The 15037-nt window shown below is 45.8% G+C and overlaps 1 protein-coding gene across 1 annotated transcript in view; it reads right to left on the reverse strand.

Moving 5' to 3' along the window:
* Nucleotides 1-7792, reverse strand: part of GRM7 (glutamate metabotropic receptor 7) — a 241955-nt gene extending 234163 nt beyond the window's left edge. The window contains exon 1 of the mRNA XM_029958223.1: nt 7723-7792. The gene's annotated coding sequence lies outside the window, so the exon portion shown is untranslated. The remainder of the gene's footprint in view (nt 1-7722) is intronic.
* Between the last annotated feature and the right edge of the window lie 7245 nt (nt 7793-15037).

Below are 15037 nucleotides of genomic sequence, written 5' to 3' on the forward strand. Positions count from 1 at the left end.
CCCACACTGTGGGGTCAGCCCAGGGCACAGGGGGTTCTGGGTTCTCAGTGCCCAGGGCCAGGGCACGTTGAGCTTCTCATCAACTCAGCTACTCCTCTGAAGTGTCACTCAGAGACAGCTCCAGTGATTGCTTCATTTCCAACACATTATATTTCAGTGAAGTAGAGTAACACAACTATTACTGCTGTAACAGTAAAAACCATCAGTAAAAACTGATGGTTTTTATCTGTTTTGGCCCAGACAAATTTTATCTCCCCACACTGAAGTGCTGCAGCGTGACCAGTCTGGCAGACACAGACAGTGGCTTTGCTGCCCAGGTCCTTACAGAGAGAGAGCTGACCAGGGGTTAATGCCACATCTTCCAGTAATTATTAAACCATTTGAACACCTTCAAATCTTTAAATTGTGTCCTTACCATATTTTCCAATGTTTTCTTCTTTCTTTTTTTGTTGGTTCTGTGTCCGCTTGTTTTTGGCAGAAGTTCCCACAAGTAAGGGCTCCAAACTGGTGCTATTCAAATACCACCAGAACCAGAGCAGCCAGTGAATGTTCCCTGGTGAAAGGGGATGTTTGGAAGCAGCAGCAGAACTGGACAGACGTGGCAGGTCAGAAGATTTGCAGCAGGGCCAGGATATAACAGGCATAAACAACAATAAAAGCAGCTGGAGTTCTCCACTAGAAATTATAATTTTTGGGCTTGGGACCAAAATTTAGTTTTTCCATGGACTGAAAACATCACAAAAGATTATTTCATTGTAATTTGGGTATCGTGATCCAGCTTGTGCCATCACCCAGGCCTTGCTCTCTGCTTCATCCTCCTTCCCTCACACCTTGGTTTACCTGAAGAATCAGTCTCCATACTCCACACCAGATCCCCTAAGGAACATAGGAGCTGACACAGCTGATCAAGGCAGACCCAGGGTCCATCCCAGCCCAGGACCTTGTCCTGGAACAGTAGATGTGTCAGAAGAAAAGGCTGGAGCTTTGCTGTGTGCAGATGCCTTTAATCTGTTCCTGCCATAAATCTCTTCCTGGTCTCTCATATACAGAAATTGGTTCAAGCCCTGAAGCATGAAAAATTATTCTAATTACAGTACAAAAATTGATATAGTTAATCATTACTCTGGATATTCTTGATATCCATAAAAGTGCCCAGTCCCTTTTCCACTCTTGAGAAGTACTTGGCTCCCATGGTGACAAGTACTGTTGGACATTGCCTGGAAAAACCCTGTTTATCAGTTATCAATCTCCTGCCTTTTGAATTTAACTCTTAAACAGACAATATCTCCTTTCCATCATACCTGAGCTCCATCCACTGTGTGCACTCAGCTACCTCCACCCACTCTGGCCCTCTCAGACAAGGCACTAAATATAATAACAGCCTGTGCATCTGACACTGCTATGTTTGCCTTGGAAGAAGCATTTGGACTTGACGATCTTAAAGGCCTTTTCCAACCCAAATGAGTCTGTGACTCTCTGATCTCTGTTTGGATTGCTGAACACCTGGAGGTGAGACAGCACTGACTGAACATGACAGAGAGTGTATCACACCTGAGTGTGTGACAGCCTCCATCCCACTGGAGCTAAAACATCCCCCCCTCCCCATGGCCCACCAGAACAGCCAACTAAGGGGATCCAACAAGCAATTCCTAAGAAAAGTTGAATCATGCCCACTCCAAGCTGCACTCCCCCACCCTCAGAGCATCAGCGTTCCCACGTGTGACACAGCAACTCACGGCAGAGCTGGAGCTGGAATCTGGAACCACTCAGAAAGTGATGCCATTGCAGTACCCAGTGCTTTATGTCTTTAATGGCAATATTGACAGAAGCATATGGGAATGGTGGGAAAGTCATTTCAATGTGATGTTTTGTGCTTCACTTCCCAGTGAGTCATTCGTGCACCAAACCCAACTCCCGGCACAAGTCACTCTGAGCAACCAGGGACAGTGAACACGTCCTTTCCATGCCCTGTTCAACCTTGGGAGCTGTGTCCTCCCACCAGCACAGGCTGGAGACCTCCTGGGACAAGAATGAAGCTGCTGTGCTTTTCTCACCCAAAGAATGCCACACCAGGGAAGCTGGCACTGGGGTTTGAGGCACTGGTACCACTCCAGGTAGGACCAGGCACCCAGAAACCAAAGTGCCATCTGTGTCTCCACAACCCACGGGCACAGTCCCACTGCCTGACACTTGGCTGTGCTGGGGACATGCCCCATCTCCCCCAGTGCAGGTTTTGCTTCACAAAAAGCCCCCAAACCCCCACAAATCAAAACAAAAGTTCACCAGAAAAATAAAGCAAACCCAACAACAACAAGAAAGCAAATCAAGCCTGATCTTTCTAGCAGGAGAGTTTGTTTCAAAGTAAACAGTGGTTAAACAATCCAAGAGCATATTCAAAAACATTTCTTAACTTGCCTGTCAAATAAGATGGTGGATTCAGCCAAATTGCTCCTGGATAAGCAAAGGTTTTGCCAGCAAGGAATCAGCCTCATCACTGGCATCCTTCTGGGAGCGGTGCGATCTCCATCACAGGAGGATCTCCTGCATCTCCTTTCAGGGCTGCTGTATAATTAAACACTGCTTTTATCCGGGCAACTGGCAGAGTGAACACGAAATCCTGTTATAACTGACCACTGGAAGCAAAACAAAGAGTGATGGAATGGCAAGAAGGAGGAATAAAACAATCTTTCTAATGTTGGGAATGTGGCACGAGGCTGCTGTGCCGTCGGAGGTCAGCTTGGACAACTGTAATGGACGTGGTACAAGCAATTAACTTGTTGGGTGAAGTCAGGGCTGGGACAGCAGCCAGAGCTCCTGTATCTGGTGTTCAGAAAATAATGGATTTTTGGAGCAGAGGCCAGTGAAAAATTCAGATCCTTAACTCAGGGCTTTGTTGTTGCTGTTTAAAAAAAGAAGGTGACAGGGTGGCTCTGGTTTCCAGGCAGGAAAGGGGACAGCAAATTATTAAAATATACTATAGATTATAATATATAAATAAATTATAATTTATAAACAATATGAAGTTATTAAATCTACAAGACATGCTATGGATTATTTCCAAGTCTCTAAAGAAAAAAACCACAGTGAACATTCTGTGCTAAACGAAGTAACTGGGCCTAATACTCTGTTGTGACCCCGGGTGAGAGCAAAGCAGCTCTGAGAGCCCCAGCCTCGACCACTGCAGGGAGAGAAATGTTCCTTCCCTCTGCTGCTCTCCAAGGTCCAGCATCACACCCACAGTTATTTTCCATTTGCAGTCCCCTCCCTGTGCTGCCTCCCGGGCCCCGGCGCTGCTGCTGGGAAGAGCAAAAGGCTCTGGGAGGAGAGGAGAGAACCTTGGAGGAGAGGGAGCCCTGGGAGGACAGAGGGCCCTGGGAGGACAGAGGGCCCTGGAGGAGGAGGGAGCTGGAGCCGTGGGTGTGGGGCCCAGGCCAGCTCTGTGCTGGACACGTTCCCAGCCAGCAGGTCCTGCCGCGCCGGCAGACGCCACGAACCGCAGGGACCCGCGGCTGACGTGGCACAAGGGTCCCCTTGGAGAGCCCTCCCTGGCACCCCACAGGAGCAGCACATGCTCTGTGACCCACCAGGGCTGGCACAGCGTGGGGAGGGTCCCTCACCCGCTGCTCTGTGCCACGGATCATGTCCCAAATATGAAATCCCCCCATGGGGAGGGACGTGCCTGGCACAGGGACAGAGGAGCCCTCACCAACCTGTGCTGAGCATCTCCTGCCAAGGTGTGAACCTTCCAGGAGCCCTCTCTCCACGGCAGCAGCCTCAGCACTAAGAGAGCAACTCTAACAGAAGGTGCCAGTGCACAGCAGCAGCCCCTGCTCGTGTTTGTATCATACCTTCCCCTCTGATAGATCACATCCTGGGCATCAGGAGCTCAGCAGACTTGGAAAGGGAATTTCTGATAATACCACTGGAAAAAAATAACAGCCCTCTAAGCTTTTACAAGTGCAGAGGTGGTAAATTTTGAAATTTCAGTACAGGTTATTCATGTAAAAATACCACCAGACTAATACAGGAAACCTGCAGGATAACCAGGGGAGGATATTGCCAACAAGTCTTGGGTTCTTAATTAGAATTTCCTTGGGTTTTCAAAACTCAGTTGTCTCCATCAAGAAGACAGTTTCAGAAGTGACCAGAACTGAAACCAAAATCAAATCAAAATTTTGTTCTAAATACCATTTTTAAAGCCAAACTTGCTATATTTTGGAAAATATAGCAAGAAACAATCTAGACTTGGCAGTGCTGGGTTTTTAGTTGGACTTGATGACTTGAAAGATCCTTTCCAATCCAAATGATTTTGTGATTCCGTGTAGCACATGGTTAGAAAAAGGAACCCCAATGCAGGGGTCTGGTACCACCATTCCCACTACCAGGGAAAGATGGAATTGGAGGGGAGGAAAGCCCTTGCTGCTCCCAAGGATGAGGGGTTTGGTCAGTTTGCAGCAATTCCCACCTTCCAAACAGGAACTTGAGTTACTTCAGTCCCCTCTCCTTGAGGGACAGAGGAGACTTGCAGCATTTTTCCCACCAAAAACCCCCTGCAGCCCCACCAATACCTGTCCCAGGGCTCTGAAAGCCATCCAAGCATTGGAGAGGAATGGATCCATCAATTCCTTTGGAGGCACTTTCAAAGCACTCCTTGGAGATCACAGATATTTCAAACAGGCAGCTCCATGAGCCTCAGCCAAATCATTAAATCGCTGCCATTCACACACAACAATAACTTTGGCTTTTCAAACACTTATTATTCTCTCAGTTTCTTATTTACTAAGTATATTGTGATTTGCTTAATGCTTGGAACATCTCTTCCAATGCTAGACTGAGAATGAAGGAATTGTACATTTCTGATAATTAAATAAGAGAGCTTTCTCAAAATAATAACAGTGTTGTAATGTCAGACAATAAACTGAGCCAGCCAGCACAGGCAGGTCTCCTCCTCCCCGGCTGGCTGTGCTGCCTGGACTTTTCTGAGGGACACAGTGGCATTGAAGCTGATGGAATCACTCAGGATGCTCTTGAGAGCCTTTTTTTCTCCCAGCCACAAGCAACTCTTTTCTGTCCTTTGCGGCTTTGCCAAATTTTAAGCAAAGTATTTTAAAAATATTCGACCTTTTTTTTCCACCCCAAAGAATTCAGACAGAAAAAGGTTTATATGTTTCTGCAAAATATACAATCATCATCATCCCTCCTGCAGGACCCAGCACTGATAGTGCCTGGGCTGTGGTTTCCTTCCAGCCTTTCTGTTAATGAATGCTCAGCCACGCCGGGGTTGCTGCAGCCAGGGCCTCCTTCAGCTCCACTTCCTCAACACCCAGTCCCTGAATGGCTTCATCCTCGGCCTCCAGCACATCCCTGAGCCTCCCACTGCCAGGCACACCCTGAGTGAGAACCCAGAACTTTTCCCTGGGTTTTCTGTCCTGATCCCCACCCGTGGCTGAGCAGCTCAAACCCAGGGATTGAATTCCTTGGGATAAGTGATGTTCTCAGCCCTGTTCCAGAGGGGCTGCTGCTCAAGGGCTCACAACCATGAAGGTAAAAACACCATTGAACTTAGGGGCTGACTTTGGGGTTTGTTGAGTTTGGGGGTTTTTAAGACTTGATTTGGATAATTTCATTTTTGGGAGCTGGAGGGTGTCCCCCTGTGCTGAACAGGCTGGTGGGGTGGGGAAGCCTCTCCAAGGTGCTCTCACATGTTCTGTGCTGCCAGGACAGAGACAATGGGATGGGCAGAGCCAGAGTCACCCCAGGGCTAATGGACCCACCTGGCTGACACCCCTGTAAATGAGTCCCTGGTATTTTGCCATTGCTGCCCAGGAATTACCCACTCTTTAGTTTCTGGCTTTGACAGCAGGGTGTCCACAACAGTGGATGGATGACTTCTCCTGCATCAAATGTGGGTCAGAAAGGTTTATCTTTGTAAACTGCTTCCAGAGGTTTATGAGCTCACTGGATAGTTCACATCAGCACTAAAAACTTGGACACAAAGTCATAGAATCACAGAATGGTTTGGGGTGGAAGGGACCTTACAGACCATCCGTTTCCAACCCTCTGCCATGGGCAGGGACACCTTCCATAGACACCTTCCATGACCACATGCAGTGTTCTCACACTCATACCTTCCTGACTTGAAAACTGTGTCCTTTTTGGAACTTAATTGTATTTATTTAACGAAAGAGACGTTGCTTACCACAGGAAAGAAAATCATATTGGTAATTCCGCACATGTTGTTGTTTGTTTGCTGTAATAGATACTCACAGAAAACTCCATTTCAAGTTAAGTAGGAACTTCTCCACTAAATCCCTTGCCTTTTGGAACAGCCCAGAGCACAGGGAGCCCCAAAGCACCAAACCACTGGTTGCTCTGAGCTGATTCCACATGAGGTTGAGTCCCCACCGTGCAAGGTGCTGTGATATCAAACACCATCACAGCTGGCACTCCTCTTAATTACATCTGACAAACCTTGATAATGAATCATTGAGAATATGAGTTAAGCATAATATAAAGCAAACAGCAAGGATCTTATGTAATTCTTGCTACTTCAATGGCTGCAGAAATTGAGTCATGAGATTGTTTTGGAACATTTTATGACAGAAGTCAGGAGTGTTCTTTGTAAATTAAGTTTTAACTCTTTTTTTCTTCCTAAGGTCTCTCCCTGGCTGTGCACATTTTGTGAAAGTGCAGATCTTTTCCTCCTCTGTTTCATTTATTCCCTTGACGTCTTTCCTCATTCATTTTGTAGAAAGCCTGGCCTGTGCAAGGTTTTATCCCTGTGTACAACAGCAAGCAAACTCAGGCAAAATACACTGATGGCCTGGTCTCCCCAGCCAATGATAACAGATTGTTTTCTCTTGATGTGGTTTTACTGTTTATGGATCCTCCAATATTGAAGTTTCTGCATCCCAGGTGACGGCCCAGCATTTGCAGAGCACTCCCTTCTCAAGACTCACTGTGTTTTCCAGAGAACACAACAATTTACAGTGACTGGAAACATCTCCATCACCTACTGGCTGCTCTGATCATATTGGTTTTGTTTGAGATGCCTTGTTATTGTAATGATTGAAACAAGATTTTTCAAACCTCACAGAGGGATTTGAAAAACACAGGTGCTGAATTCTGTCTCTCAGGAAATCCTGGGCTAACAAGAGCTTTCTAGAGCAGTTGCTTGAGCTGAACGAGCATAGAAAGCACCTCAAAATAACTTGGAGTTACTGCAGGACAAAATCAAAAATGCCATTATTAAACCCCTCTTTGTTGGGAGCAGCAGGACGGGAATGGAGGCTTTAATGAGTTCCAAAGACACTGAGGAGCTCGAGGTGCCAGGATTGTGTCTAAAGTAGGTGAACTACTTTCAGCTGCAGCACCAACAAGGGCACCCGGCCGGGCCCACGGTCTCAGAGCTGATCCACTTCCACTGGGGTCAGTGCAAACTCATTAATGTAAAAGATTGGACCATTAATTTGAAAGCTATTGACAGAGCAGTGGGAGCTGGTCTGGAGAATTAAATAACACAGGGATGGGGAACATCCTTGGAGTCTCATCACCCCAACCTAGAGCTGGGGACAGGCAGAACCAGGTTAAAGTCCTCAAACAGGAGATTAAATGGGCCACGAGTGTTACTAAAAGGCTGTGTGTGTGTGTATCAATATTTTTATGCCCAAGAGAAAATGGATTTTACCCCCAGTGAGTTCAAATCAGTGACTCTGCCCTTACCAGGACGTTCCAACAGCTGAAGATTCCACGCGGCACAAATTGCGATGCCCGAGGGTTAAACACCTCCTTGGCTCAGTACCCCCACAGGAACCCCAGCCAGGCCTCAGACATCCTCATGGCTCCCTTCAGGAGACAGCTACTGGTAACCAGAGACCTGGTGGGAGATGGACAAACAGCCAGGAAAAGGTTTTTATAGCACAGACAGAGGTGGTTGTGGCCACACGGAGCTGTCATTGCCCAGCTTGTTGGCACTTGAGTTCTGTTGGGTCCTTCAAGTCAACCCAACCACTCTGTCTGACCCAAACCAAACACATTTGAATGAATAACTGAAATATTTTCACTAACTTTTGTCCAATTAAATGGAAGCAAATATTACTTCTTGAAAGTATTAGGGCACTTTGTAGAAAAAAAAGTCAAAATGTAGATGTTTTCTGTGCAAGCTGTAATCCACCCCTGGCCTTTTCAGAGCTGTCTCTAAGGGCTCTGGCCATGTCACCAAGCAGGATTTGGTCTGTAGAGTGAAGGTGCTGGCTGAGGACCCACCATGCAGCTGGACCTGGCTCTGGGGTTTGCTCTGGGCTGGCTCTGCTCTGGACTGGATGGGCTGGATGCTGCCAGAGCCATCTCCCATCTCGTTTAACCAAAATAAATCTGTTTTCCTCACTTTAAAATGACTCTCCAGTGAAAAGCAGGGCATGGGAAGCAGGGATGGTTGGGAGATTTGTGTGGGAAATGCTCCCCAAGCTCCTGGTGCTGCTGCAGGTTCCTGAGGTGAGCTCAGCTGGTTGGAGGACGGTGCTGAACAACACCAGGGTTGGGGTTTGATCCCTGCATGGGCCATTCCCTGGAGAGTTGGACTCAGTGACCCTTCTGGGTCCCTTCCAACCCACAATATTCTGGGATTCTAATCCTGGCTCCACCCCTGCCCTGCACTGAAGACACACACGAGCACAGAAACACAGCAAAGAGCCAACTCCTGCATCCATTCCTTATTTATAACTACAGCTAAATATTGAGGTATTAGTGTAAAATAGCTGATTTCACCCTGCCCCCTCTTCCCCAGCTTTTCCACAGATGAAAAGCATCTGTGAAAAAGCTGCTTCGTGCCGAGCACCTTCAGCAAGTATTATTGTCTTGTGATATGCAGAGCTGAAAACCGAATCTGATACAGATATTGGATCAAACCTTGTACTCCGTGGCAATCTAATTTTATCCTGACATGTTGATTGCTTGCTCTTCATCTACAGCTGCTGTCCCAAAGGGTGCTAAGTGAGAGAAGCTCTGGGTTTTTTTCTTTCCTGGAAGAAGATGACATGAAATAAATGCAGAAGAACACACAGGAACAATGTGGGGTTTGTCATGCACAAGACAGCTCTGAGGAGGGAAAAAACTGGAGCTGAGATTTTTGAGGGGTGGTACAAAACATGATGGAATTTCTGACTAACAAATCACACAGAACATTCAAACCAAGGGAATTGGAGTTCTTGAAAATCACTCTGTATTGTCTTCCCTGATTGCTTCAGGTGGGAAACATGGAATTCCTTTAAAAAGTCAGGTCTTTGACTCATGTTATGACTCTATGGACAAATGCTCTTTACGAATTTACAGCTCATAGACCAACCAAATCCAACCCCAAAATTTAGGTGCAAAGTTTACCCAAGGATTTTGGATTTTTGAGCCAAGATGCACTTGTGACACCTCTAGGAAGGATGCTGAGCTTGGCCACCTGGGACTTAAATAAGGGCTTGCAAAAATGAAGAGGATTTTCACAAACCTCCATGGATATAAAACTCCAAATGTGAAGCTCAGCAGGGCCAGCAAGGGGTGCAGCATCAGCCAAGCTCCCTCAAGAGCACGTTGTCACCAAAGCAAAGGCAGAGAGAAGGAGAAACCAGACCCACATCAGCCTGAAAGCCATGGTCAGGAGACACCTGGGACATGTGATCTGAGGGAGAAGAGCATCTCTCACTCAAACTTTTGGTGTATTTTAATAGAAAAGGTCCACAATTCCCCCATTTCCCCCCCTTTAGTTCCACTGGAATCACCCAGTTTGAACCCTCACGGCAGTGAGAAGATCCCTGTCCCATCTCTCTGTGCACTTAACCTGAGGGTCACGGATCCAATGCAGCAAATATTGGTCCTCCTAATGAAAGATGAAAACCTGCTGTCAATATTTACAGAACCAAAACACAGTGGTTAGTTTTCTTGTAAATATTTAAGAATAAAGTCAAACACAAACTCCCCAGCCCTTAAGAAAACCTTGTCTGCACCAGGTGACAATGAACTTCACTCACTTCTAATAAATCCAAACTTTGAAGTATTGCTTAATTTTACAATTTTTTTTTCTCTTGACCCAGATCCAAACAAGCTTTTACTTCTGAGAAATGCAATGTTCCTGTAGCAGTGCTAAACCCATCAATTTATTTTTGTGTTAAACTTTGAGAGGCTTTCTTCTTTCTCTTGAATTACCCATTTGACAGTGTTCTGCATTATCTGTAGGTTGAAAAGTTGTCTTATATTCCCACTCTGCCTTGTTCATTAACTCAGGGTGTAACTCTGGCTCAATCAAACCGAGTATTGTAAAACATACCAATGGTGGCTCAGGGTTGGCACGAGTAGATAAGAGAAAATCTGCTTTTTATAAGGTTTTTATTAAAGGCAATTCAGTTTGGAGAAACAGAAAATGAAATTAAAAGTGATGCTGGTCTGTATATTAATTTCAGGAGTTAATTAATTGGAGGGATGGCTGATAAATGCAGAGCAGCACTGGATGGAAACTCCACGTGGGTTCCAGTTCTAGTTCTGCCACACCCACAAAGAAAAATCAGTGTTCTGGACATAACCATTAACTTTTCTTGTGTTTTGATTCATTAGCAATTTTCCTTTTCATGCTTTTTGAGGGGTAAAAAAGGAAAAGATTTAATTTTGGAGAAGAGAGGAACAAGTAAAAGACAGCAAACCCATGAGAGCACTTAAGGAGGGAAAAAAACCCTCTTGTGTTTGTTCTTGTATTTTCTTCTTAACTTTTCCATTTACACTGAGGTGCTCCCGTAGCAAGAGGGTTACATAAGGAGGTCCCACGTCAACAGAGGCAGCTCCTGCCTGGATTTCCAAAGGGCAAAGCTTTGAGCAGGGCCAGGACAGGGCAGCCCAGGCCCCTGCCCAGCCCCTGGCCTGGGGGAACCAGGGGAGCCTGCAGAGGTTTTGTTGTTGCTGCCCAGGACATTAATTCTAACCACGAACTCTAATTCAGAGCCATAAATCACCAACTCACCATCAAAGCACCCCCTGGGAGTCGCAGGATGGAGATGTCTCAGTGTTCCTGTGACATCATTTGAAATCACAGTAACTACTGACAACCTCTCTGAAACACAGCAAATTACCTTTGCTCTTTACTGCCAGGAGGGAGAATGTCCAGTTCCAAAATGGGAGTTTTACTGTCATTTTATGTCACACTCTGTTTTTATGAAGCACAAGTTATGAAGGCATTTCAAACGTAAATTACTTGAAAATTCTTCTGCTTAATTCCCACCAGAACTAAACTCAAATTCTCCAGATCAAAATATTTTGGAGTTCATTTTCCATTTCTATACCAATGTAATTATGGTATTGCTCACATCTAGGGAAGGTTGGACTTGATGATCTTGGAGGTATTTTCCAACCTTAGTCATCCAGTGATTCTCTGAACACACTCTACAAAATCAGGAGAAGTAAAAAGTTACTATTAGTACAATCCCTGTGGGAAGCAGACCCATTCCACCTCCACCTTTGCCTTGGGTGGCCAGGTCCTCCAGGCTGGGTTTACCAGCAGGAACTCAAGTCTTTACCTGGTCATTTTGGTGGGTGTTGAGAGTGCTCCAAACCTCAAGTGCACATGGGAGTGCAGGGCTGGTGTCTGGAGAAGATTAAAGTCCCCCACGGGCCAGATCCCATTTGGAGGAGAGGCCTCCAGATGAAGAGGAAGGAGTGAAGAAGCAGATATTACCCAGCAAATACTGAAAGTCCAACAGTCAAACTAGGCAACTTTAACAGCTGCATTATTTAAAATTATTTCATTGACAATGAGTGTGTAATTTAAGTCTTCAATATAAGCAAAGAACCACTTGAGTCAAATTGCTATGACAAAACCATTTGATGATTAATCCCCAAACTACACTTTAAAGGCCAGATCCAAAGCCTTCAGGACAATGGTCCCATTTTTGCTGTGCCACATCATGTTTTTCATTTTACAAGTGCAGTTCTCCTTCAAGATCTGTAATTTCATATTTGGTTCACCCTGCAAGAAGTCTTTGCCTTCTCCTGAAATACATATTTAGAAAAGCTTTCACCGAAATCTTGCAGCCAACAATGAAAAGAACCTCCCTAAACCCACCATCGATTTGGGCCATTTCCATCAGCGCGGCTCCCGCTGCTGCTCCCGTCGGGGCTCGGGGTGTTCAACCATTTCTCACTTTCATCCTCAGCCTGAAAGGGCACAAAATCCTCCCATCCAGGCGCTGTTGGAAGCAGCAGCAGGAAAGCTGCAGAGCTCCTGGGTCTCTGGGAGAGGCAGGGAGGGTTTGGCCTGGAATGTCCCCGTTTCCCTCAGCATCCCTTGTGCTGATTGAGTTTTCCAGCTGAGCTTCCTGGGGGCAGTTCCTGGCCCACCCCACCACTCATTTTGGGGCCATTCTGTGTCTCCTGGGTCTGGGTTCAGCTCCAGGTTTTCCACAGCTTTCCTGGGAAGGACTCCAGGGAAGGTTCTCATTTCCTGCTGCCGCAGTTCATCTCCTGCTCAGCAATAACAACCCCCTAATTCACAGAGCTCCAATCTGGTTCTCCACGTGGAGAACCAGAGCAATAAAACTTGCAAACACATGAGAGAGGGAAAAGCACGTAAATATGATTCAAAACCAATCTGAAGTTACTGAAATCCAATTGAATTCAAATTTCTCCTCCTTCTTGCCCTGGCTGATGTTTCCCCACAGCTACTCTCTTGAATTACCTGTGCAGAGTCACCCTTCATTTAGATAATTTGCATTTCCACATTCAAAAACCCCCACCACCCTGTACTGCTTAAGGAGAAAAGAGATTTAATGATGAAAGTGCAGTCCACGTGTGCTTTGTGTGCGTGGAATGACTGCACAGCTGGGAACACTGCTCTGATCCTGGAAATGCTCTGCAGGAATGAAGCAAAGCAAATGTCTTCCCACCCTTTTCACAGGATGGGAGTGCTCACAGGAGCAGAACAGAGGGTTTGAACAGCTCAGCAAAAGTGACCACTTGTACCAACCAAACCAGGAGCTTAATTTGGGTTTGAACACATGGAGGAGGGTGTGGGAAGAGCCTGACCAGGAGACCAAACCCTCCTGCTGGAGCAACAGAGGCACGGGCGGGTGGCCAAAGGGATGACATCTGGTGACCTGGCCAAGCTGAGATGGTGCCCATGGCACTGGGTTTGGTGAGAAACTGGCTGTCTCCAGTATTTCAGCCCTGAGGAACAACAAGGGGGTTGGTTAGACTTGGTTGGCAGCACCACTGTCTGCTCCTCAACGTCCAGGAACCATGGACTGAGGGAAAACACAGCTCCTCAAATTAATGTGCTGCTTTTGTGAGATTGGAGAATTGGCTGAGAAAGGTGATGGTGATGAGCACAAACCTTGCAGAAATCAACTGAAAATAATCTCAGATAACAGTGACTAAGGAACTCCTGGGATAAATGAAGACACAGTCACTGGGAGGGTGGTCAGGCCCTGGCACAGGTTGCCCAGAGAAGCTGTGGCTGCCCCATCCCTGGGAGTGTCCAAGGCCAGGTTGGATGGAGCTTGGAGCCACCTGGGCTAGTGGAAGGTGTCCCTGCCCATGGCAGGGGGTGGAGCTGGATGAGATTTAATGTCCCTTCCATCAAACCATTCTGTCATTCCATGATTCCTTCTACAGAGCACACACAATAAATTACTTTTTTCAAAACAATTAAAACCCCCACATCTTCCATGTGCCATGAACCAAGCCCCCCTGCACAGGGCAGTGCTTTGGGTGGCACTGGCTGCAGACACAGGGGGTGTCACCTTCGTGTGGCTCCATCACCAGGACTGGTGCCTTTGTGCCACCAGGAGCAACCACACAACCAGCTCTGAGCTGCAGCTGAGATGAAAACCTCATCCCTGGTACATCAGAGCGTGGAGAGGCCTCTTGCAAAACCAGCCCTAATATTCAAAATTTAGAAACACCATCTGTTAAAGACTTTGTTAAATAAAAACAACTCATTACTGAACGTAGATCTTGGAGAGGCATCACTTTCCTTCACATAAATCTGATTTCCTTTAGCTGGACAAACACAGTTAGTTATTTCCCAGTATTTCTGAACAATTTCCAAAGGTTTCTGACAGCAGACACGTTCCTAACCTGTAGCAAAGGAAATAACTGCACTAGGAATGTGGAACTGGCAGTAACTCATGACATTTGAATTATGTTGCTGAAAGGTGTCTTTTTACCAGCTGGTAAATAACAATCCCCTAATTACAGATATAAATCTGTTGAGGTATGAATGCACAGCTGAAAGTGATGAAAATGTTTAATAAAATATGTCCCAGAAACGGAGAACGTGATTAGATTCAACATATTGACCACAGGGGGTTTTCTTGGGCCTGCTGATAGAACCACAGCCCCTCAGGATGGAAACACATCCCTCGTTCCAGTGATAGATGGGAAAGGAAAAACACTCTGGTGATTATAATTGTTCCAAGAGATCTGAGCAACCCACGAGGCATAAAACCCCTTTTTAACTACATAAGTTCTTATGGCTTCTTCAGGGAAGAGCATTTATTTTGTGCTCTGCTCTAATCAGCAGAGCTTTAATAACTCTGTTTTTCCAGTGAAGTTTGATGAAGACATGGTTATCTTTTGTGGCCTGAATTTGTCACCTCTATGATTCACATCCATATCCCAGATCTCTAAATAACAGAAACTGGAAAGAGCTCAAAACTGTAGTTGATTTTTTAAATAAATATCCATTTAAAAAATCACTTTTAAAAATGGTATCCCAAGGTAACTGGTTTACAAAAGCAATGGCAGCTTGGTCTGAAATGGCCTTGTCTTGGTGCTTTGCTTTCAGTCTTTTAGGGTATTATATTTATGCATTACAATTTTTTGTTATTTTTAGCAGTGGATAAAGTCAAATTCTTTTAATTAAGATTGATTATTCTAATTGCAGCCCCACCAAAAATGACCAGCACAACTTCCCAAGTGACTTCCACAACTCACTGACACCAAGGCAAAGCCTGAGACAGAGCTGGTCCAAGGACCTGGATGGAAGAAGTCTCTGAGTTTGACCTTA

This window comes from Manacus vitellinus, unplaced genomic scaffold (assembly GCF_001715985.3).
Source record: "Manacus vitellinus isolate BGI_N305 unplaced genomic scaffold, ASM171598v3 scaffold_14_pilon, whole genome shotgun sequence".
Classification (NCBI taxonomy): Eukaryota; Metazoa; Chordata; class Aves; order Passeriformes; family Pipridae; genus Manacus; species Manacus vitellinus.